At 36.6% G+C, this 23,553-nt stretch overlaps 1 protein-coding gene across 1 annotated transcript in view; it reads right to left on the reverse strand.

The window, feature by feature from the left end:
• LOC150099261 (uncharacterized) overlaps positions 1 to 23,553 on the reverse strand; it is a 206,809-nt gene that overhangs the window by 173,556 nt on the left and 9,700 nt on the right. The window lies entirely within an intron of this gene.

Raw genomic sequence — 23,553 nt, forward strand, 5'->3', positions numbered from 1 at the left:
CTGCTGAATGGCAAAGCACGTGGCATGAAAAAAATCTCCTGCCCTCAGTTGAAATACTTGCCACTGAGTTCCAAAATGTTCTCTGCAAGCCATCCAGCTGTTCATCAAGAGCTGAAGAACATGGATTTTCACAGCTACACACAAAAGCCTAACATTAGAAGAGCAATGCAAAGCAGGTGGAGTGTAGTAAAGTTCACTGCCATTGGACTTTGGGGTGAAGAATTATGCTTTACCTGCTGGCAGTCTGGCAGATGAGTCTGGGTTTGTTCCTGGCTGAATATGTTGTGCCAACTGTGAAGTTTAATGGGGGAGGGATTCTGGGCAGTTTTTTGGGGAAGAAGGAATTTTAATGTTGCAGCCTATAATGACATTCTAGACAATTCTGTGTTTCCAATTTTATGGCAACAGTTTGATAAAGGCCTTTCCTGTATAAATACAATAATTTTCACATCCACGAAGCAAGGTCTATGCAGGAATGGTTTCATGAGATGGGCACCGAAGAACATGAGTGTCCTCCACAAAGCCCTGATCTCAATTCATCAAACACCAGAACAAGTTTCTTTTCCTCCTCCATCACTGCTACTGCTGTATTGTAGAACAGTCTTCCACTTATGTGTTTCCCAAGGAATATAATATACAGGCTTTTAAATCAAATGTAAACAAGTTTCTCCTTTCTCAATCCACTACCCATACATAGTACTAACATACTAGAGGTTGATTAACTAATCTCTTGTATGTGGGCTCAACATAAAAAGCACATGTGGAATGAACTGGAATGCTGATCACAAGCTAGCTGAATCACCCGACATCAATAATCAACCTCACTAATGCTCTGTTGGAAGAATGGAAGGAAATTGCTTCATCAAAACTTACTGCAGCAAAAGGTGGACCAACTCCATGTTAATGCCTTTCATATTAAAGTGAGAGTTGGGATGAGCAGGCATCTGAATATTTTTCATCAGATAGTGTATATGTATACACTATCTGATGAAACATATAGAATAGATATAATTTGAAAATTATGGATTTCATGCAAATCATACTGATGTATGGTGGTGGTGCTGAGTCTAAGAGAAGGAGAGTAACACCAATGGTGTACTGTACTAGGGCCATAGTTGTTTAGCTTGTATATTAAGGATACTGGAAATGATAAAGGGGTAATATAAGTTATGTACTGATAATGCTAAGTTGGGGTGAATAATAAAGGACATCCAATACAGGATTTCTTTCAGATGACTTGAACAGACTAAAGAAATCCTGTCGATGTCTTTTATTACTCACTCCAACTTAGCATTATCAGTAAATAACTGACATTATCCTCTTTATCATAAGGGGAAGGTTATGCATTTTGGACTGAGAATATTGCAAGCAGAGTATATGGGAATTTGCTGGAATTAGTTAATGAGTCTCAAGATTGGAATGTGGACAGAGAATTAGAGTTTAGAGTCATATTGCTATAATGTTTAAGGCATCACTTAGGATAACTGCAATGTTGAAGATAACATTAATCTGTTTAAAAAAAAAGTTATTCTCCCACTTTACAAAGCTTTGATAAGACCACATTTGGATTTATGAAACATATTGTAGAAAGAAATGTGATCCTCAGAATTCGAGGAATAGATGAGATAAAAAGTACACAAGAAGTAAAGTGATCATGTGATCATGTAAAGTGAACATATACAAGTGGTTCTGCAGCATAAGGTACACGGTAGAACTCTGGTTATCCCAGGAAGCTGAATGAGGATGAGAGAAGGAGGCATGTGAAGTTCAAGGTTCTCATGGCATGTAGTGAATGTGGAATGGAGTACCATTAAATGATGTAAGGCATACTTGGTTAATGTATTCAAAGGAAGATATGATAAAGTTATTTAGGCATGAGTGACTCAAAAGAGCCTTTTCTTGATGAGTGCTTGGACTCCTGGAACCATGATGGTACAATATAAATTTTATTTATAATGCTTCATTTATTACAAATAAAATAAAACTTCTAATGCCTTTTTATTTCCCAAATAGTGTAAGCAATGATCATTTAGTACACGCTATAAGTGTATCAATTATTGATGATTATTCATATTAGTGCTTCACAGTATAAACATCAAGAGACAGAAAAAATAAATGAATTTATTGAGCTTACTAATATTTTGCAGGTTTCTACCCATCATCAGAGCACAAATTATAACAATGACAAACACAAAAGCACCCATTAAAACATTAGAAACAATTCAATTTGTAACTGACACAGAACTATGCAGGCGTTCTAACTAACTAGGTGCCCTCTATGGACCAGTTCACCACCATAAAGTTAATTTGGAGAAGTCAGGCTCTCCCAGATCTTTGACAAATTAATGCAACCACATTCTTGTTGAGGGAGTGCTTCATAGCAGATGTAGATTCTAAAAAGTCTTTCGAACCTACAGTGACTTCTATGTGAAACTAATGTCTTCTTCCATTTATCCTATGTGAAGGAGTATCCAGAGCATGCATGCACGTCATGCTAGTCCTGACTTTCCATAAAGATGACTGTAGATATAATTTTTGTTCTTCAAGCAGGGACAAATTCTCCATGTTTGCTGCGCAAGCTCATCACTTGAGAAAGAAGTAATATTTATTTGTTAATAAATGCATGTATTTATAAGCATTCCATTTAGGCTTTTATTTTTGTAGACAGAAGACGTCTTAAGCTTGCGCGGCAATAACTGAGCTTTGTGTTGTGTACCGAAGGCCGATGCTTGCTCGTCTAGTCAAAGCTACCTTGGCTTGCTCAGTTGTGGGAGCTTCCAGGTCCTCGCTGCAGCGCTGTGATTTCATGCGTGCATAGTCATTTACGCTCCCTTCACGTCATCTTAAACACAGGCCATACGCAGTCAAAGTAGCTCTAGCCAGTGAGCTTCAGCCAGCCTTTACAAGTGCGCATGTTGCTTGGGAAAATTAAGTTACAACCAACTTTTTATGACGATGTTATTGACCAGTTCATAAAGAAGAACTGTAGGGTTGAATTTGTATTCAAGTAGCTAAATTGAAAAAGATAGAATATCATTTGTAAAATAAATGTTGTATTTGTATGATTAAATGTACATAAATTTCTAAATATATAGTTTTAAATGGTCAGTAATTCATTATTCCACTAATCAGACTTCAATCACACCTCTCACTCCCTGAATGATAATAAGAGCAAGCGTGAATTTCAAGACCAGCATTCACCCATCTTCAAGGCAGATGTTAACTGATCTGCCAGTCTGTCCAAAGTAGGCCAAACTGCAGGCACAAGGAACTTTATATACTCCAAGATGTGCAAGAGAATGAAAGTAGCAAGATGCATGATGGTTTAAAAGTGGCAATGAGATCATATTTGGATAGAATTTCAGCTATCTTTTCTGATGTGCCCTTAATATATAGGATTGGAATAGTTTCATTGTGATTGTGTATGTGTGTGTGTGTGTGCGCGTGCCAAATGGCAAACACATCAACATAGTGCAACCAGACCATTGGTTTGAGTGTAGCTGAGTTGAATGGTTGGTTTTCAAAATGTTCCATGCAGAAATTGGCTAGTGAGGAGAGAGAGAGGGGAAGGGAGAATTCATAGTGTCCAATCCAGCTGTTTATATATTTTTCCTTTCCATAAGAAATATTATTATATTTCTTACTGTTTTTAATTAAACTCCATCTAGGCACATTCTGACAGAGTGACCTGCAGAAAATTGTAACGGCAAGGATGCATGATGTGCAACTCACCCACAATAATTATACCACTACCACTGTACTTCTAAATAACATTATTTAGCAACCACAATTCTCAAATGTGCTCAAAGGGAATTGCAATGCATTTGAAAGGCAGCTCTGCTTCAAATGCATTGCAATCAAAACAAAACAAAGCTTTGCTTGAAAGTGAGGTTCGTCTTGTATGGCACTGCACTTCTACAGAAACCATATCTTTGTTGTGCAACAGTGAACATGTCTCAATTAGTCCCAAAGTGAAGAAGAAACCTTTATGAAAGGTGGCAGGTTCATAAGTACTCATTGATTGAATTCATGGGAATAATACTAGCTGAAGTCCAGTGCATTATGCATTGGGAGATTCACATAAAAAATATTTAATTCAGCATTTTTTTGAATTAGTGGTTCAGTTGTCCAACAACACTAAAGTGAATGTTGCAAGAAAGTCACTCATTGTGCTGGAAATGACAGTCGAGCTACTTGACAATCCAAGGATCACTTTTATTTGCAGTCAACTGTTGATAATTTATTTAATTATTTACGTACAATAAAAACCAACTTTTTTAAATTGAACAAAGGAAGTTTTCATTTCGATAGAGCATTGAAGATTTATTTGAAGACATGTCAGGGAGGGAAGTAGTAACTAAGTAACTAAGGCTAAATTTCCTAAATTTATATTTTAAAAAAATAATTTTTTTAATAGAGTATATATTTTTAATAGATTGTATATATATATATATATATATATATATATATACATTTTTTTTTTTTTTAAATATATATGTGTGTACAATTACAAGTTAGGAAAGATTTCCTGATTTATAGAGTACTATCTCTCACAAGGGGGGAAAGACGTAGACCAACGGATCTGTTTAGGTTAGGGGAGTGAAGTAACGTTTCACGTTTCTTTGTAAAGCCGTTCCATTAGGAACCGACTTTTGTCTTCTTCCAATGAACTCTGGTGTTGATGGCATGCTCTGCAAGTCCAGACTGTTCAGGTTCAAGGTACTGGATATACGACTTGTGTTCTTCTAACCGGATCAGAGCAGATCTTCCTGTTTGTCCGAAATATGATAACCCACAAGAGCAGGGAATCTGATAGACACCTGGATAGCTGAGATGTGGGAGCTTGTCCTTTGGAGACATGAGGATTGTGGAGATTTTTCTGACGGGTCGAAACGCCACACAAATATTTAGTTGTCTTAACACTTTAGCTACGCGTTCGCTAATGCCTTGTACATAGGGGATAGGTATACGTGTAGGTTCTTCTGTATTTGACGAGAATGCTGGAGCATGACTACTTAAAGCTTTTTATGAAGGAATTCTTATAACCATTGGATATGAAGAAGGAATTAATATATTGTAATTCTTTTTGTAATAGTTCTTCTGAAGAACAAAAGGAGTGGGCTCTATGAACTAATGTTTTTATGGTACCTGCCTTTTGACTGGGATGGTGATGTGATTCAGCATGGATGTACTGGCCTGTATGAGTCTCCTTCCTATAGAGTGTGAATTGTAAGTTACCATCTGGTTGGCAAAGAATTAAGAGGTCTAGAAAGGCTAACTGCTTATTTACTTCTACTTCTAGGGAGAACTAGATCCTTGGATGAAGTGCATTTATTTTTGAGAGAAACGTAATTCTTCCGAAGTGCCCTTCCATATGGCAAAAATGTCATCCACATATCTGAACCACAGGTTAGGTCTGGGTGTAATGTTGTCGAATATACATTGTTCGAAGTGCTCCATGAAGTAGTTAGCAATAGCAGGAGATATTGGATTACCTATTGCTGTTCCTTCGATTTGTTGGTATAACTGGTATTTGAAGGAAAAATAACCGGACTTTACTAGAAATTCAAATAATTTGACTATGTCTGGAGGAAATTCTTGGTGTAGTAATTCAATGCTGTCTGCCAACGGAACATTTGTAAATAGCGAAACAACATCTAGACTAATCATAAACTCCGAATCGTCTAGATGCAGATCGGAAATTTTATTTCTGAAATCCACCGAATTGTTTAAATACGTAGCAGTTCTTCTAGTTGAAGAACTGCTACGTATTTAAACTTTTTTAAAAATTGAAGAACTTTTTAGTGAAACTTTTTAAAAAATTCTTCAATTTTTTAAAAATTGAAGAATTTTTAAAAGTTGAAGAACTGCTACGTATTTAAAATTTACTCACTAAATTTGAATACTACGTATTCAAATTTAGTGAGTAAATTTGACAGAAATTTTGATATTTTGCAAGTGGGACAACCTATACAGTCTACAACAGGTCTTAATGGAATTCCTGGATTATGTAATTTTATAAGACCATATAATCTCGGTGGGTGCCCGAAGGAGGTCTTTAGTGGTTTCTTTTTTTTCTCCATCCCATATCGATATTTTTTCTATGAGATCATTAAGTCTTTTTATTTGACTACCGGTAGGATCTGAAGTGAGGGGCCTATAAGTCAAATAGCCATGGAGTAACAGTGACATTTTTCTCTCGTATTCTCTACTGTCTTGAATGACTACAGCTTTCCCTTTGTCAGCTTTCGTAATAATTAGGTTCTTGTTATTTTTAGCGAACCTATTGTACACTGAACAAAAAGCACTGAAATCACTAAAAAATAACAAGAACCTAATTATTATGAAAGCTGAAAAGGGAAGGCTGTAGTCATTCAAGACCAAAGAGAATACGAGAGAAAAATGTCACGGATACTCCACACCTATTCGACTTATAGGCTTCAGATCCTACCAGTAGTCAAAGAACAAGGCTTAATGCTCTTGAACCTTAACAGTCTGGACTTGCAGAGCATGCCATCAACATAGAGTTCAGTGGAAGAAGACAAAAGTCAGTTCCTAATGGAACGGCTTTACAAAGAAACGTGAAACGTTATTGTATATAGTATATATGCTCTAGAAGATGACCTTGATATAAAGGTTGAAACGTCGAATGTGGATTTTGGTTTATATTAAACTAAAGTTTTACTCAAACACGGTAGTTGTCTCCATAAATTTCCAAAATGTATGTGAAACGTTACTTCACTCCCCTAACCTAACCAGATCCAATGGTCTACGTCTTTCCCCCTTGTGGGAGATAGTACTCTATAAATCAGCAAATCTTTCCCAACTTGTATACACACATATATATTAAAAAAAATAAATAAAAATAAATTTAGGAAATTTAACCTTAGCTACATAGGTGGCACTTTGTGAATATAGCAGTTATTGTTTAATTAGCCTATCTACCTACTGATGATACCTATGATACTGAAGCGAAAATTCTATGATAAAAAATAATTCACGCGAGTTAATTCCGTTATTATATTAGTAAGTAATATGTCTACTCACGGTATTTCCTTACTGAAACTATTATATCTTCCAGAAGTAGCTTCACATACAAGACAGAACTCTTGCATCTTCAGGCAGATCGGTGTTAGACCAGCAACAATGCAAGCTGCCTTGAAAGATATTGTCCTGTATCCTTTAATAATTCATATGGCTATAAGGTACTGAACTCTGTTTAACTTTGGTTGGTTTTTCATAGATTTTATTGCATCTTTCCAAACAGGTGCAGCACACAATATCAATGAGAGTTTAGCTCCAATATATATTATATTTAGCACTCGTTGGCCTAATCCCCAGTTTATCCTTGCCGACTTAGCTAGAAGGTTTACAATTTATAAGTTTTTTCCCCCTAGCAACATATAAAATACGCTTGTTGAAGTTAAATTTGTCGTCAATTGTTACCCCTAGGTATTTTAAACTCATTGGCTACCTCTAGAATTTAGATGTTTAAGACGGTCGTTATAGATTGTTTTAATTGTTTATGTGAGACATGGAGCACTTTAGACTTAGTGCTGTTAAAAATAACTTTCTTTTCACAAGCCCAGTCCAATTTTAAAAAGTTCTTCATTGGCTATTACTTCTAAGTGTAAGTCAGCATGTCCCCGAATCATTATCATCACATCACCCGCAAAAGCTATGACTGGTTTCAGTTGTGAAAGAAAGTATTAACCCTTTAACTGCTACGGTCGAGTTAACTCGAGCACGGAAAAAATGTCGACCTTGCTACAATTGAGTTAACTCGACTTGACCTTTCAACGTGTAATACTCATTTAATTTAGTTTGTGAAAGCATTTGAATTGAGCGGGCTTATAGTGCCATCTCTTAGGACTAGAAGGAACTAATTTTCAAGCTTCTGTCTGCTTTGTGGCACTATTTTCGTAAAAAATTGTGAGACCATGCACAATGTTATCAGAGCCGTCGTTGACAATAGGAGCCAGGCGATCACGTGATGCAGTGATTTCAGGGTTAGTAAAAATGGCTTTGACAAGCAGACAGCAGCATTCTCTTACTGAGGCGGAATTAGTAGAAAGTATTAGAAACTTTACCTTCCAATTTATCAGATTTGAGTGACTGACAATGATATTTATTTTTTAGAAAATGGTGAAAGTTCAGATAACGAACCACTAGCACCAGCACATCCGCGAAAAAGAAATCGTACTGATGCTTCATTGTTTCAATGGCGCAATACAAATTTTCGTCCAACAATTCAATAATGATAATTCAGGTATTTCAGCAATTATAGATGATGGTTCAACTGTTTTTGATTTTTTTAAACTATTTTTCCTCCTTCATATAATGCAACATATTGCTGACGAAACTAATAAATATTATGTATTTTTGACTCGGAAACTACCATAAGCACCCCAATCTCGTTTGTAAAAATGGAAAAATACTACCCCAGAGGAATTATATATATTTTTGGAATCATAATGCTTATGGCTAGGGTAAAAAAACTAACAATAGCAGAATATTGGTCCAAGGATCCCCTCATACTACTCCACAGTTCACAGACTACATGTCCATAATTATAAAATATTTTATAATTGTGAAAATAACTCAGCAAGGAGGGTCATACTAGTCATTTAGTATCTCAGCAGTTAAAGGGTTAATAATGAGTTGTACTGCATGTCCTAGATAACTGGTCCACAGCAAGAACCTTGCATGCAGCTTTGTTTGACTTCTTTCATTACAGCTATGGTTTTCATCATGGTTGTTGTTCTCTCTGTTAGACTACATAATGTGAAATAATTTTTTTGTAAGATAGAGTAGGCTTTTTGTACATTTGAAATCTTCGACTAATTATTGCTGGCTACCACAGGACATCAAAGGCTCCCTGTACATTAAGTGAGATCAGCAGAATGTCTTCTTTGAACTCTTTTACCTCCATCTACTGTTCCTGATTGACGTGTACGGACAAATCATCATGCGAACTACTGATCGCTAAAAATGTTATTCACTAGAAAATTGAAATGATATTGCATTGATACTGATATATGAAAAGTAAACGCAGTGCAAAATAAATTTCACAAAATATAATTTTATTATGTATCTATGTATTAGTCCGCATGGTTAGCCGAGTGGCTGGTTGCTTCACAACCATATGCCTGGGACAGGAGTGTCCTGGGTTCGATTTCCATCACTGACATGAGGAGTTTATGTGAGGACTGCAGGGTTTTTCTCCCCAGTTTGTTTCCTCAAGCAGGGGCAAACCAGCCTTGAAAACGTTGGGAGGCATAGGCCAACCACCTTACCCTCGTATAACGGTCGAGGTTATAAGGAATAGAAACCCTTGACACCGTAAAGGTAAAAGAGGAATAGATCTATGTATTATTTATTTAGATTTCCATATTTTTTATTCTTATACAGTGAAAGTAATATTTTATTGATTGGCGAGTTATCTAATTTCTGTTTTGTCTTAAAATGGTATAAATATTCTTTCTTACTTTGATACTACAGATTCTGTTGATGGAATATTAATATTTACAAAATTATAACTGCAACTGTTATACGAGAATTAAGGTGGTTGGCCCTATGCCACCTAGTGTATCCTATGCCTGTAGAAGCGTTATCTTCTCAGGGCCGGTTTGCTGTTTGCTTGCGGGAGGAAAAAACCCCACATAAACTGGGGAGAAAAACATTGCACTCCTCACCCAAGACTGGCTAACTTGGCTATGTCTGAGAAAGATCATACACTCCTCACATCAGCGATGGGAATCGAACCCAGGACACTCCTTTCCCGGGCATATGATTGTGAAACAACCAGCCACTAGGCTAACCGTGCAGACTAATACATAGATCATCATCATCATCATCATGCGTATCAAGGATTTAGGCCTAGTATGGCCTGTTCCGGCCTTAGAAGTCATCGTTGAATCGTTTAAGAGGACGTCCTGGTTTTCTTTTTCCTAATGGCTTGTACTTTAAGGCTTGTTTTGGTAATCTTTCTGTTTTCATTCTTTGAACGTGTTCCATCCATTTATGTTTATATTTTTTAATTTTTTCAATTACTGGTTCTTGGTTTAATTCTTTCATAATATCTTCGTTTCTTTTGTGATCAAATAGGGTATACTTTGCAGTTTTTCTCATAAACTTCATTTCTGCTGTTGTTAATCTTTGTTTGTCTTTTTGTTTTATTGTCCAGATTTCGCTTCCATACATTCCACACAAAATTATATTTTGTGAAATTTATCTTGCACTGCATTTACTTTTTATATATCGGTATCAATGTAATTTTATATATCGGTGTCAATAACATTTTCAGCAAATTTTTTCAGCGATGAATTTTCTTCGCGACAAATTGTCCCCGCAATGAATTGTCCATGAACCCTTGATTGAGGTCTAAATGTATACTGATTGTTGCTTAATAGGTTTCTTGAATAGACGAAGTGCATTATTCGGTTTATCAGCAGTTTTTCTAGTACCTTACCAGCAACATTTATGAGACTAATTGGTCTGTATTTACTAACTAATGTCCCACTATGATTATCCGTATAATTTTAGAGCTTTTCCATAAGGAAAATTGTCCTTTCTTGAGGCATTTGTCCTAAATTGTTGTTATAAATTTGGGGCATTCGAGAAACATTCTTAGGAGTATGTCACTAGTTATCTCATCTTCTCTAGGACCTTGTGATCTTAATATTGATTTGATTTTTAGGTGGGTGATGAAATTCATCTCCCACCTAAAGACAATCAGAAACATCCATACTCACAGAGGGATTTGAACCCATGACCTGCTAGTTGGAGACAGATATGCTAACCACTTAGCAAACCAGGCAGGGTGGTGATTGTTGTAGATTCCTCGATAGAGTTGTCTGAGTGCATTCACATGTTTTTCTTAAGTGTTAGTTTGTCATTCCACCAAGGTACTGATTTTTTACCATTGATATTAGCTTATTGGATATTCTCAGTGTTTGGTCGTAGGATTTTTTTCAGACATGATGAAACAAGGAAGTCCATAACTGCTTGTGCTGTTGCCCAGGTAGCTAAGTTCTTGTATAGGTTAAGCTATCGTTTGCTGGTGAAGTGATGCTTCTTCTTTAAAAGAAGTGAAATTCTTCTTTAAATGCTTCTACAAATGTATCTTGGTTGATTTCTTCGTGATATACTTAAAGTTACTGAATTGGTTTGACTCATGAATGAACTGAGTTTAATTTTTGTTGCTAATGATGAAATTTAATATGCGATGATCAGAAAAACTTTCTTCTTCCTCATATTTCCATTCAGAAATCCAGGATAAGTTTATTTAGTATGTGTAGGGAATTTGATGCTAAAAACTTCTAGACTTGTACCTCTATTTGTGCTCTCAGTAAACCATAAAACAGAATGGACATTGATATCCATTGCTAGGATTAAGCCATGATTGATAGTAAAATTCACAATATCAATGAATTTTACTGTCGTATTTCATGTCACTATGATAGTCTAAATCAGTGGTTCTTAACCTTCTTTTTTTTTGACTGGTGCCCCTTTCAACTATTTGTATGGCCTTGCATCCCCTACTCAATTTTACACTAGTTTAATGACTCAAAAAGATAATTATAATATATTATTAGGCAAACCTAAATTACCATCAACATATTTGAACTGACAGTTAATTAAAAATTAATGACTTTGATACAAATTAATTTTTACTCAAAAAAGATGTAAACTTACTTTATTTAATAAGCCAATCATTAATAGCTACCCTGAGCCCGGTGAGATCCTGTTAATTTTTCAATATCAAGTTCAATGTTCAACAAAACAAGTCTCCTCTTTCAATTATTTACAATCTATTTCACTGCTTACCTAACAATTGCAACACGATGCCAAATCCTTTCTCGACCAAGTATGAAGAAGGAAAAGCAATGTATATCACATATTTTGTTGGTGATGCCGTAAGGTTCTTGCATTAATGCTAATCCTATTTTTCTTCTGTTTATGAATTCTGTTATTTACAGCCTTGATAGCGCATTAGAGATTTATTTGAAGGGATGCCAGGGAGGGAAGTAATGCTGTTTCTGCTAACTTTATTATTCTTTCCATAATCTTTGTTTCAAATTTTGAGCTGTCTGTAGTAATTGTACGTCGGCAGTCTTTGCTTAGAGCCATGTGTTTGCAGTTGTTTTGATTTTGGCAATTTATAGTTTAAAGTCCTTTTTTAGTTTCAGCAGTTTATATAGTTCATCTTAGACTCATTTCATGGACACTCAGAACTCGTTGCAGTTAAAGAACAGTTACGTAATCTGCACAATGGCAAATTCTTCACAGCATTTTAACACTGGTTTTCAGCAATTTTATCATCAACATTGGATTGACTTCAATAATTAGGTTTCTCTTTTTCGTTTTTTTATTTGTCATGATAACTTTTTGTAATATTTGAATCCCCAACGAAGAGCTCTTTGTTCTGTATGCATATTAAGTCAATTGCATTGTTCGTATTGATCTCACTGGGAATATCATATAATTATCCTTGAAAGATATTTCTTACTGGAATTTGCTACTAACATGTTTTTGTATTCCTTAGAGATTTTATTATACAATAAGTCAATGTCTATCTTTTATCTGGATTCGATTAATTAATACTTTTCATTTTTGTGATTCTGATTTTTTTGGATCTATTTTATCTTTTATGATGTTTTTAGTTCCATCGCTGTTTAATTAAGCTAATAGCTTTGTTTTTGTTGTTATTAACAGATTGTTAATATAGCAGAGATGGTTGATCTAAATTAGCCATTATCTGTTTTGTTTTGTGGACTGTTTCTTGAATACTTTTGTTTCTTTTTTTCATTTTGTTGAATAGTTTCATTAGTTCACTCAGTGCAGTTAGCATGTTTCAAATCCTTTCTTAAATTGTCGCTAACTTTGGAAATGTTATATAGCAATGCAAGGGCTCTCTCTCAACTCAACCTCACAGTGTGTTGCTGTTTTAGTATTTTTTAAAAGTCAATGTTAGTGACAATTTAAGAAAGGATTTGAAACAGGGCATGCTAACTGCACTGAAAACAAAATTGCGAGCCTAGTTGGCTGAGTAGTTAGCATATCCGCTCTCCAGCTATAAGGCTGCGGGTTCGAATTCCGCCAAGGGCATGGATGTTTGTTATTGTCTGTGAAAATACTAGTGGTGGTGATGCCGTTAGTGCAGATGATTATGGTAGTTGTGGTTCATTGTAGTTATTGGACTGAGGGTGGAGACAGAGCTGTAGAGTAGGTGCCCTCCCTCGATGAGCTTGAAGGTGTCACATAACAATAATAAAAATAAAAATAAGAAACAAAATTATTCAAGGAACAGTCCACCAAAACAAAACAGGTAAAGGCTAATTTAGATTTGCCAACTCTATTATTTTCATTAGCTGTTAATAACAACAATAAAAACAAAGCTGGTAGCTCAATTAAACAGCGATGGAACTAAAAACATCATAAAAGATGAAATAGATCCAAGAAAAATCAAAATCAGAATCACAGAAAGGAAAAGTATTAATAATGGAGGAATCTTAATCGAATCCAAATAAAAGACAGACATTGATTTATTGTATAACACAATCTCTAAGAAATACAAAGACATGTTAGTAGCAAATTCCAATAAGAAATATCTTTCAAGGATAATTATATGATATTCCTAGTGAGATCAATACAAACAATGCAATTGACTTAATATACATACAGAACAAAGAGCTCTTCAATGGGGATACAAAGATTACACAAAAAGTTATCGTGACAAATAAAAAAACGAAAAAGAGAAACCTAATTATCAAAGTAAATTCAATGCCGCCATGTGCCACAGTATGAAATATACAGTATACAATAACTAAAATATATCTATTGCCAAATGCCTGCAACCTTCTGCATTCAAATATAATCCATTTCTTGCATCTCTTCAATCCTCAAACGTACTCTACACATCCACATATTCCAGACCTCTTTTCCTGCATATTCTCACTATCAACTCATTCATCATCACTGCTCTTCTCCTCCATTCCTTATTATCATACTGGGGCAACACGCTCACTATCCTTCCTCAGATACATTTCTGCTGCACTCTATCATCAACCTCAAATCTCATGCTACACAATTCACACTACCTCTCAGTTCATTTGCCCCAACCATTACTATCACCCCCCTTTTCACCACCATTGCCACACTCCCTATCGTTCCGCCAGGCAAACACTCTACCCTGCAAACCCCAAATTGTTGAACCTCCATACATGACACTCCGAACAGATTCGTTAATCCTTCTCTCACTGGCATCCCTGACTCTTATGGCTTCCAATCTCTCTTTCTCAACTCTATATCCTTGCTTTCACACTCACTCGCTTTCCTCTCTGGGGCCTTGCTTCTATACGCTCACGACTTTCTGCAATTTCCTTTCTTCCCCTGTCTCTCCCATTCTCTTGCCTTCCTCTTTCTCCCTTGCTTTCTGATGCTGTTCTCTTATACCTACTGTCAATTCTTCTCACACTAGCCAGTCTCTCTATCCTCCTAAAATCTTCATCGCTTTCATCTCCTTTCTCAGGAGTTCTACTTCTGTCTACACACATTCTGATTTCAATTGACATTCATAAACACAATCATGGCCATCAGACAAACCATCTGAGTCCAAACTGCCCAAGGCTAAATCTATATGTAGGTCTTTAACATTCTCTCCATCCACCTATACACCACTAGCATCTACAAACTGAAAATCACTCATTTCTGAAGCATTATCTCTGCTGCCACTAAATCGAGACACTTATGTCTCTCAGTTCCTCCCGCTGCCTACATTTCAATGCACACGTACAATTTTATGTCACTCCTACCTGCAAAAGCCTATAAACCTATAATAATTTTTACATAATACAGGACAGTAGTCTCAATGGCCAACGAAATTCATCTTCCATTATCTAACCTACAGCCGCTGGTTAGAGAGCAGATACTTTTTTAACCACTCAGTCCATTATGCTGAAAGGATCACTAATTTCGTATGATTGCCTAGACGGTATCACTCATACTGATTTTTAGAGGAGAAAATACACTTCTAGGGATAATTACTACATTTAAATTATTACACCAATATTTTGACATCACTAAGGCATTGTTGTGGGCACAAAAAATACATAATGCATGTGCATACAAGCAGGAAGACAAATATATACTGAGCGTAAAAAGTCAAGATCCTAGCCTGGATTAGTGCCCTCTATGGGTGTGGTGATAGGATCTGGCTGAAGGTGGCAAAATGATGGCCTCCCAGATTTTTGGTAATGTGAGGCAGCTGAATTTGTTTATAGATTCATGGCTGCCTCACATTACCAAAAATCTGGAAGACCATCATCTTGAGAGCCTCAGCAAGATCCCATCACCACATGCATGGAAGGAATCAGTTAGGACTGTAGGATGCTGATTTAACATATTTCTTTGTGCCAATGAAGATGCCTTGATGACCAAGGTGAAATATGGCCTAATAATTAACAGCTATTTTTAAACAATGAAACATGTGGTGAATTCATCACTAAAAAACACACGTACTAACCACAGTGATAAGTTTTAATACGCAAATATTTCATCTCAAGTATCTTGGGACATCCTCAGTACAGTAATTCAAACAATACTAGTATAGTTAGGGTGCATGATTACAATGGAATCTCAATATACATACAGTAATGTGTTATAGAAGTAAATAAAAAAAAAAAAAGTCGAAACTTTTACATAGATCTTTATATAAACATGAACGTTTATATAAAGAAAGTGCTGAGGCCCTACTACACAGACCAAATTTAAACCGCAACGACGTTCTTACTATTCCTAAAGTATGGGAAATTGTCATACAAAATTGTGTAAAATAGTCTCTTTATATATGTTTTTTTTTTTCAGTTATATTTTAATCTACTTCTATAAGACGTTACTGCACGCATATTGAGATTCCATTGTAATTATTATTATTACCCCAAGACCTCATGGAGTCAAAAACTCATCTGGGAGGTCCTTTTATCACACACACATCTCATCATACCACGTCTTAAACACACTCAAACTCCTTGCAGACACCATATTCTCAGGCAAGGCATTCCAATCATTCACAACTCTGCATGAAAAAAAACTGCCTCTCACTCCCCTACTCACACCCTCTTTATACAGTTTCCAGGGATGCCCTCTGGTTCTCCCCTGATCTCCCACTATTGTCTGTAGAACTTCACCACTGATCCTATAACAACCCTTTACCAACTTGTAGGTCTCTGTCATATCTCCCCTCTCCCACCAGACTCTGCAAATTACATCTTCTCAATCTTTCCTCATACTCGACATTCCAGAGGTCAGAAACTACCTTAGTCAGTCACCTTTGGACCCTTTCCAACATCTCTTCATCCTTCTGAAAACCTGGTGACCAAATCTGGGCACAATAGTCCAAGTGTGGCCTAATCAAAGCCTTATACAACAGAACAAGAATCTCCCTACTTCTACACGTCAGTGTCCTCTGCATCATTCCCAGAAGCTTTTGTGTTGTTTTCACAATTTTGGTGATGTGTCCCCTAAATTTTAGATCCTTATCCACTATCACCCCAAGATCTCTTATTTCCTCTACCTCCAACAATATATTCTCACCAAGCATAAATTCTGCATCCCATCTTTGTTTTTCAAATTTTAAAACCTTACATTTTGCAACATTGAACTCGCATCCCCATTTCCATGCCCAATCACTCAATTTATTCAAGTCTTCTTGTAAGGGCACAACATCTTCACTACTCTTTATGGTGCGTCGCAACTTTGCATCATCTGCAAACAACTGAATATTTCCATCCAAATCTTCCAATATCATTAATATACAAGTTAAACAGTAATGGCCTTAAAACAGACCCCTGAGGCACTCCACTAGTGACTTTCCTTTTCCTGGATATCGCACCCCCATACACAACTTGTTGATACCTATCAGATAGCCAGTCTCCAATCCAGTGCATTAATCTAATATCCAACCCCATCTGCTCTAGTCTGATTGTCAACTTATCATGAGGTACTCTATCAAAAGCCTTTGCGAAATCCAAGTATTTTACTGTGTATCCTTCTCCTCTGTCCAAGGAAGCAGTCACTTTATTGTAATAAGTAAGTAGATTACTAAAACATGACCTCCCTTTAGCAAATCCATGCTGTCCATCAAAGATAATACCATTGTTGTCAACCCAACTCTGGATCCTAGTTCTCACAAGCTTCTCCAACATCTTAACCACAACACCTGACACACAGATAGGCCTATAGTTTGATGCTTGAGTTCGATCGCCTCCTTTATGAAGTGGCACAATCTTGCCCTCCTTAGGAACTTGACCAAGTGCAAGACTCATATTAAAAAAATATGTCAAGGCAGCTGTCAACTCCCTGACACATTCCTTCAGAATACGTGGCGATATATTATCAAGTCCCACAGCCTTATCTACATCTAGTTTACTCAACTCCCCAAACACCTCTTGCTCACTTACAGTCAGTCTCTCCTCCCCATCATCGACTGCTCTCAATCTCTCCATGAAGTCACATTCACAAGATTGAAAGATCTTTATGAACTGATCTTTAAGTATCTCCACCACACATTTTGCAACAGCTGTCTTTATAACATTTTCTACAATGTCATCCGTCCATAATCATTCTTTCATTTGCTGGTTACATATCGAAAGAACTAGGATTCTTTTTTGGCTTCATTAGCTAACTGCTGTTCATACCTCTCTTTAGCTACTCTCACCAACCAAGTCACCTTCCTTGCCTGGTCTTTGTAGACCTCATGAAATTGGTTATTTCCACTTCTCTTATGCTGCCTCCACAATGCCCTTTATCTCTGTATCACATGCTTAATCTCTTTATTCATCCATCTCACACCTACCTTATTTAACCTTCTCACCCTTGAAAATCCCCCAAGCTGCACTGATCTCTTTTCCAGCTAACTCCTCATTTCATGCTACACCCACAAGCTGTCTCCTGAGCTCTTCATAATCAGCCCCCTTGTAGTTCTACATATACCCTTTTCTCACAGGGGTCCTCGCACTGCTGGCAACCACCCAAATAATCACCTCATGGTCACTCTCACCAATTGGTGGATGATTTGACACCTCATTTATAATTACATCTTCTGATGAGATGACCAAATCCAAGACCCTTAATCCTCGTGTGCCCTCTGTTACCTACTGTCTGAGGTAGTTATCCCTCAAAAACTAATTTTTTTTACTTCCAGTTGCTATCTCATCATTCCAGTCTATATTGCCATAATTAAAATCACCCTTTTCTTATTTGCTTGGCTAATTTGACTATACATTTCACTATCACCACCATCCACATTACCTGGTCTATAACAACATCCCACCAAGTATTTGATTCCATTCACCTCTATTTCACACCATACTGCCTCAAAACCACTGGCACTATTTCCGTCTTGCATCTCTACTTTGTATGGACATAACTCTTTATCATCAATAGCACTCCACCTCCCTTTTTTACCCCTTCTATCCTCACGAAACACATTATACCCTTCCTGTCAGGATGTCATCCTCTTCCAACCATGTCTCACTTATTCCGACAATCTTTGGGTGAACAGACGCAATTAGTGTAACCATTTCATCTGCCTTGTTTCTTATACTTCTAGCATTTGTATACAAACACAACAGCTCATTTCTGGATCTACAGCTAGTTCCACTGATACCACTCACTAGATGTGATCTCTCCATTCTCGACTGGGGCATTTCCCTTTCTGCTTCTTCATTTTAGAACCCTTTTCAATTTCAACTGTTTCTTCTTGATCCCTGGTCATCCCATTCCTTTCCTGCCTACACATGCCATCACCTCCTCTTGGAGCATCCATCTTTCTCACGCTGTGTACCCCTGTCCACCCTGAGCCTCCCCATTTCCCTACTCCTCTTGCGCACCCATTCTCTCATTTTCTATACTCATACCACTCACTTCCCCATTCATATCCACCTCTTCAATCTCTCCTGCTCTTCCACATCACTCCCCTCTCGATCTGATTCATTCTCTCTATTCACTTCTCTACCATCCAGCAGCAGTCTCTCCAAGCGACTTGCACCATAACCACTCAAATGCAGTCCATCGCTCCCATACAGCTCACTTTGTCCCTCAAACTCATTCCACACATTAACAAACTGTACTCCCATCTCCTCACACATTTCAGCCAGCATATCATTCATAATCCTTGCTCTCAGCCTCATTTTACCACAGTCATACCTAGGCAACACACTGACCACCCTTCCTGTCACAGTATTCTCTTTTATCCTTCCAAGCAGCCTCCTGATATCCATTCTGACACGCTCTTAAATCTCCTCTCTCAAATCATTTGTACCAATTAATACTATTAACCCTTTTGCTCGCTCCTGCCCCATATCCAATGCCACAATCACTCTACTCATTTTACCGCCTAGAAAACATACCTTGTGCATTCTATCCTCTAGCACACCTTTAATAATGGAGTCGCCATACAACGCCACTCGCTCATCTTTCGTTAACTCTTTCATGCCATCATGATTTATTTTAAGTTTTGACCTGAATTCTCTTAATTTCATTCTGCATCCATTTCATTTCTTGCCTCATCCAATCCAACTTCCGAATCTCGCGACACATTCTGTCTATCATTCAATCTTTCTAATTCTCAACCCCCTCTTATCACTTTCACTCTCATTCATCCTTCTTTGTTTCCGTACTTTCAGTCCAACATACGTCCAACTTTCGCTATCATTCTTCTCACTTTTATTCTCACTCATCTTTCTTTGTTTCCGTACTTTCAGTCCAACATGCGTCCAACTTTCGCCATCATTCATTCTTTCAATTTTTTTCACTTTCGATTTTTCTGCATCATGCCATTTCTAGTTTCATTTGTTCTCCCAATTTCGTTTCCTTCCACCACTCTCGCCTCACTTTCATCCCTTTTAACATCCGTTACAGTTTTCAAATCGCTCTTTTTCTTCTTTACTGATGTTTTAAAATTTTTTGCCTCTCTTTCTCACCCTCTTGCTCTTTCAAATGTCCACTCATTTTCGCTGCGGCATTCTAGCTACTAACACTTTCTGTCATCAATTTGATATTTGCATTCGTCAGTTCCTCGTTCAGGTCACACTTCGCACACACCTTCTTCCATCTGCTCTAAACATCCACAAATCATTTATGTAATCGAAAGAATACATATAACAGACCTCACACTTAACGAAACAATTGAAATCTAAATTAAAGTCATGGAATGACTATGCCGCCGCCATTCCCCCCCCCCGCAGGTTACTAGGTCTAATAATAACGATTTCGTAATTACGTTTAGGCAAGAAAAATCCTCCACACTAATAATACCGGTAGCACACATTTACAGCCGCTCTTACTCATACAATTACGCATATATATACTTCATTATTCCTAGAATAACTTATCTCAATCAGGAGCTCTTCTTAGACACATCCACAGCGCTTGGCTCACTAGCACCCTAACTGTATGTTATTCCTAGTATTGTTTGAATTACTGTACTGAGGATGTCCCAAGATACTTGGAATGAAATATTTACGTATTAAAACTTATCAGTGGTTAGTACGTGTTTTTTAGTAATTAACAGCTAAATAAATTTAGTTAATCATTATCTTTAGATGTGTTTCTACTCCAAACATCAGCATGCATGCTAAATAGCATTTGCTCTTTCAACTTCAGAACTCCATACCACATATCAATGTGTTAATACATTATGCTTTAATGTACAGATTTTCTCTCGCAATGTTTGTTGTTAGTTCACTCATGTTATGCCTGAAGAAATCTTCTAAGAAGACGAAACTAGTTGTGCAGTTTATTTAAATTAAAATAGCATTTCTATTTTTTATCTCTTGGCTTATAGTCCTTTCCTTCATGTTTACACGGTGATCAGAATACACTATGCAAATTATGGAAACAACTACTGTGTTAGAGTAAAACTTTAGTTTAATATAAACCAAAATAGACACTTAACGTTTCGACCTTCACATTAAGGTCATCATTTGGAGTATACACATATTTATACAAAGAAACAAGTTGCATTACAATCTACATGGCATGCTAAATTTACTGACCAACTGTTACTATTGGCCTGAACCTCTGGTGGGGGAAAAAAATCTCACTACATCACAAAGCTAGAGTCCTATTATTATTATTATCCATTAGGTTACAAAATTAAATTAAGCTGGAGAGCAACATGTTTACAAAAAAAAAAGGAAAAAATGAATAAATAAAAATTATTACTTATATAAGTATACATATAAATTACAGCCAACTGGTATGGATAGTGGCCAATAAAAGCTGAAAAATTGCTTAAAGTCCTATAGTCAGGGTATGCTAGAAACTAAGTGTACTGAATGTGTGCCATCCAAATTCTCGGGATTTTTATGCCACCACTATTGTTAAGATTGGGGTAGTTAATCAAAATTTCACAGGCTTCTTTAAATTTCTGTTCATGATGTAATGAGCAAGTACTTTTCCAATCAATTTGGTGTAGGGTGTTCATACAAAACCTGGTATGAATGGAAATTTAAAGAAGCCTGTGAAATTTTGATTAACCACCCCAATCTTAACAATAATGGTAGCATAAAAATCCCAAGAATTTGGATGGTACACATTCAGTCCACTTAGTTTCCAGCATACCATGACTTTAGGACTTTAAGCAATTTTTCAGCTTTCATTGGCCACTATCCATATCAGTTGGCTGTAATTTATATTTATTAATTTTTTCCTTTTTGTAAACATGTTGCTCTCCAGCTTAATTTAATTTTGTAACCTAATGGATAATAATAGGACTCTAGCTTTGATGTAGTAAGGGTTTTTTCCCCCACCAGAGGTCATGCCAATGACCTCTGGTGGGGGAAAAAATTACGGTTGGTCAGTAACTTTAGCATGCCATGTAGATTGTAGTGCAGCTTGTTTCTTTGTATGTGTGTGTATGCTCCGGATGATGACCTTGATGTGAGGGTCGAAACGTTGAGTATCTATTTTGGTTTATATTAAACTATAGGTTTACTTTAACACAGTAGTTGTTTCCATAATTTGCATAATGTATATGGTCTTTTTCAATTGAAGGTGAGTTAGCCAATCTCACATGGAGATAGCAGGGTTTTTTTCTCCAGGAAAAAACTCTGGTTTTCATCCTTTAGCAACTTACAGTATTTAGCAAATAAGACAAATTATATTCTTACTTGATCTTATACCTAAGCTAACAGTTTGTATGTGAAGTATATTCACAACTAAGCTGCTTGTAAGTAGAGAGGTTTGAACTTCACATCAATTGCCTTAGTATCGCATAATGAAAAGCACACTTGTCAGATATGATATTATGATGCATTATGAGAGGGGTCATTGCCCAGGCCACTTCTGACCTTTACTGAGGTCTTTTCAGTGGATGCTAGATCCAGGAAGATACTGGGTTAAATAAATGCAGAAGTCATTTTCCATATACAAGTAGCAAAATGATACAAGTCTCCTGTATCACCATATTTTTAAATACTTGTGGATCAGATAGTTTTAGAGTTCCCCCACACCAGTCTTGGTAGTGACCCTTCTCATAGTGCACACCAATATATGTCTGAAAGGAAGTGTGCATTGCATTGTGAGATACCAAGGCAATTGATACGAAGTCAGCCACTTATATAAGTAATTTAGTCATGAAGATGCTTTATGTGCAAATTTTGTTTGCTTATGTCTAGATATAAGAATCACAACAAAAATCTTGTTCTATAATTTATTTGTTTATAGAAAAATGAGATATGCCTGGGACATGAATACCAAAGTCATGTAACTTAGTGTGGCTGATCACACAAGGCTCTTTTTGAGTGTGATCAGCCACAGAGATGTCCAGTTTAGATACATCTCTGTGGACATGAATACCAAGGTCATGTAACTTAGTAATTCATGCCACAAATTTGTCTCTAAACTAAACATCTCTGTGGCTGATCACATTCAAAAGGAGTTAAAATCTACCATTTACAAGCTCAATCATCATAAATACCAAAGAAATATGTGGGTACTTATAATTATGCAATACATTAGTTTCACATTTCTGTTCAGTCATAAGTCTCCTGACTTTGCAGATTTATTTATTTAGTGTATGGGAGAAAATACAAAAAATGAATTAGCAAAACTATATACAAACTGATAGTTCATTTACCAATCGATGGCTCTATCTGGAAGTAAATGCAAAATCATGGGAAGGAGTGTGTGTGGGGCAGTCATCAGTGATATGATGCAGAGGTTACACAGCACCACACAAACACAAAAGGGTGACTGTGAAATTCTCCACACTTGTAGTAAGTGAGAACAGCACTTTTTGAATCCTGGAGATTTGATAGTTTTAACTGTAATGAAGTACTTGTTCGTAGTTCATTCTAGAGTGTTCTCTACCAGTCCTGGGAAAATTATCTGGTATTTCCACAAGCCAGACGGGAGAGATATCTCGATGTATAGGAAGGTACATGTTATATCTGATTGTATTTATTTCTTTGATGGCAGCTAGTTTCTTCTCTTTAGAAGCATGAAAAATTGATATGAGAAAGAATTAGCTAATCACAGGAAAGGAGT

Source organism: Typopeltis vanoorti, chromosome 14 (assembly GCF_054136105.1).
Source record: "Typopeltis vanoorti isolate ZY-2024b chromosome 14, IOZ_Tvanoo_1.0, whole genome shotgun sequence".
NCBI classification, from domain to species: domain Eukaryota; kingdom Metazoa; phylum Arthropoda; class Arachnida; order Uropygi; family Thelyphonidae; genus Typopeltis; species Typopeltis vanoorti.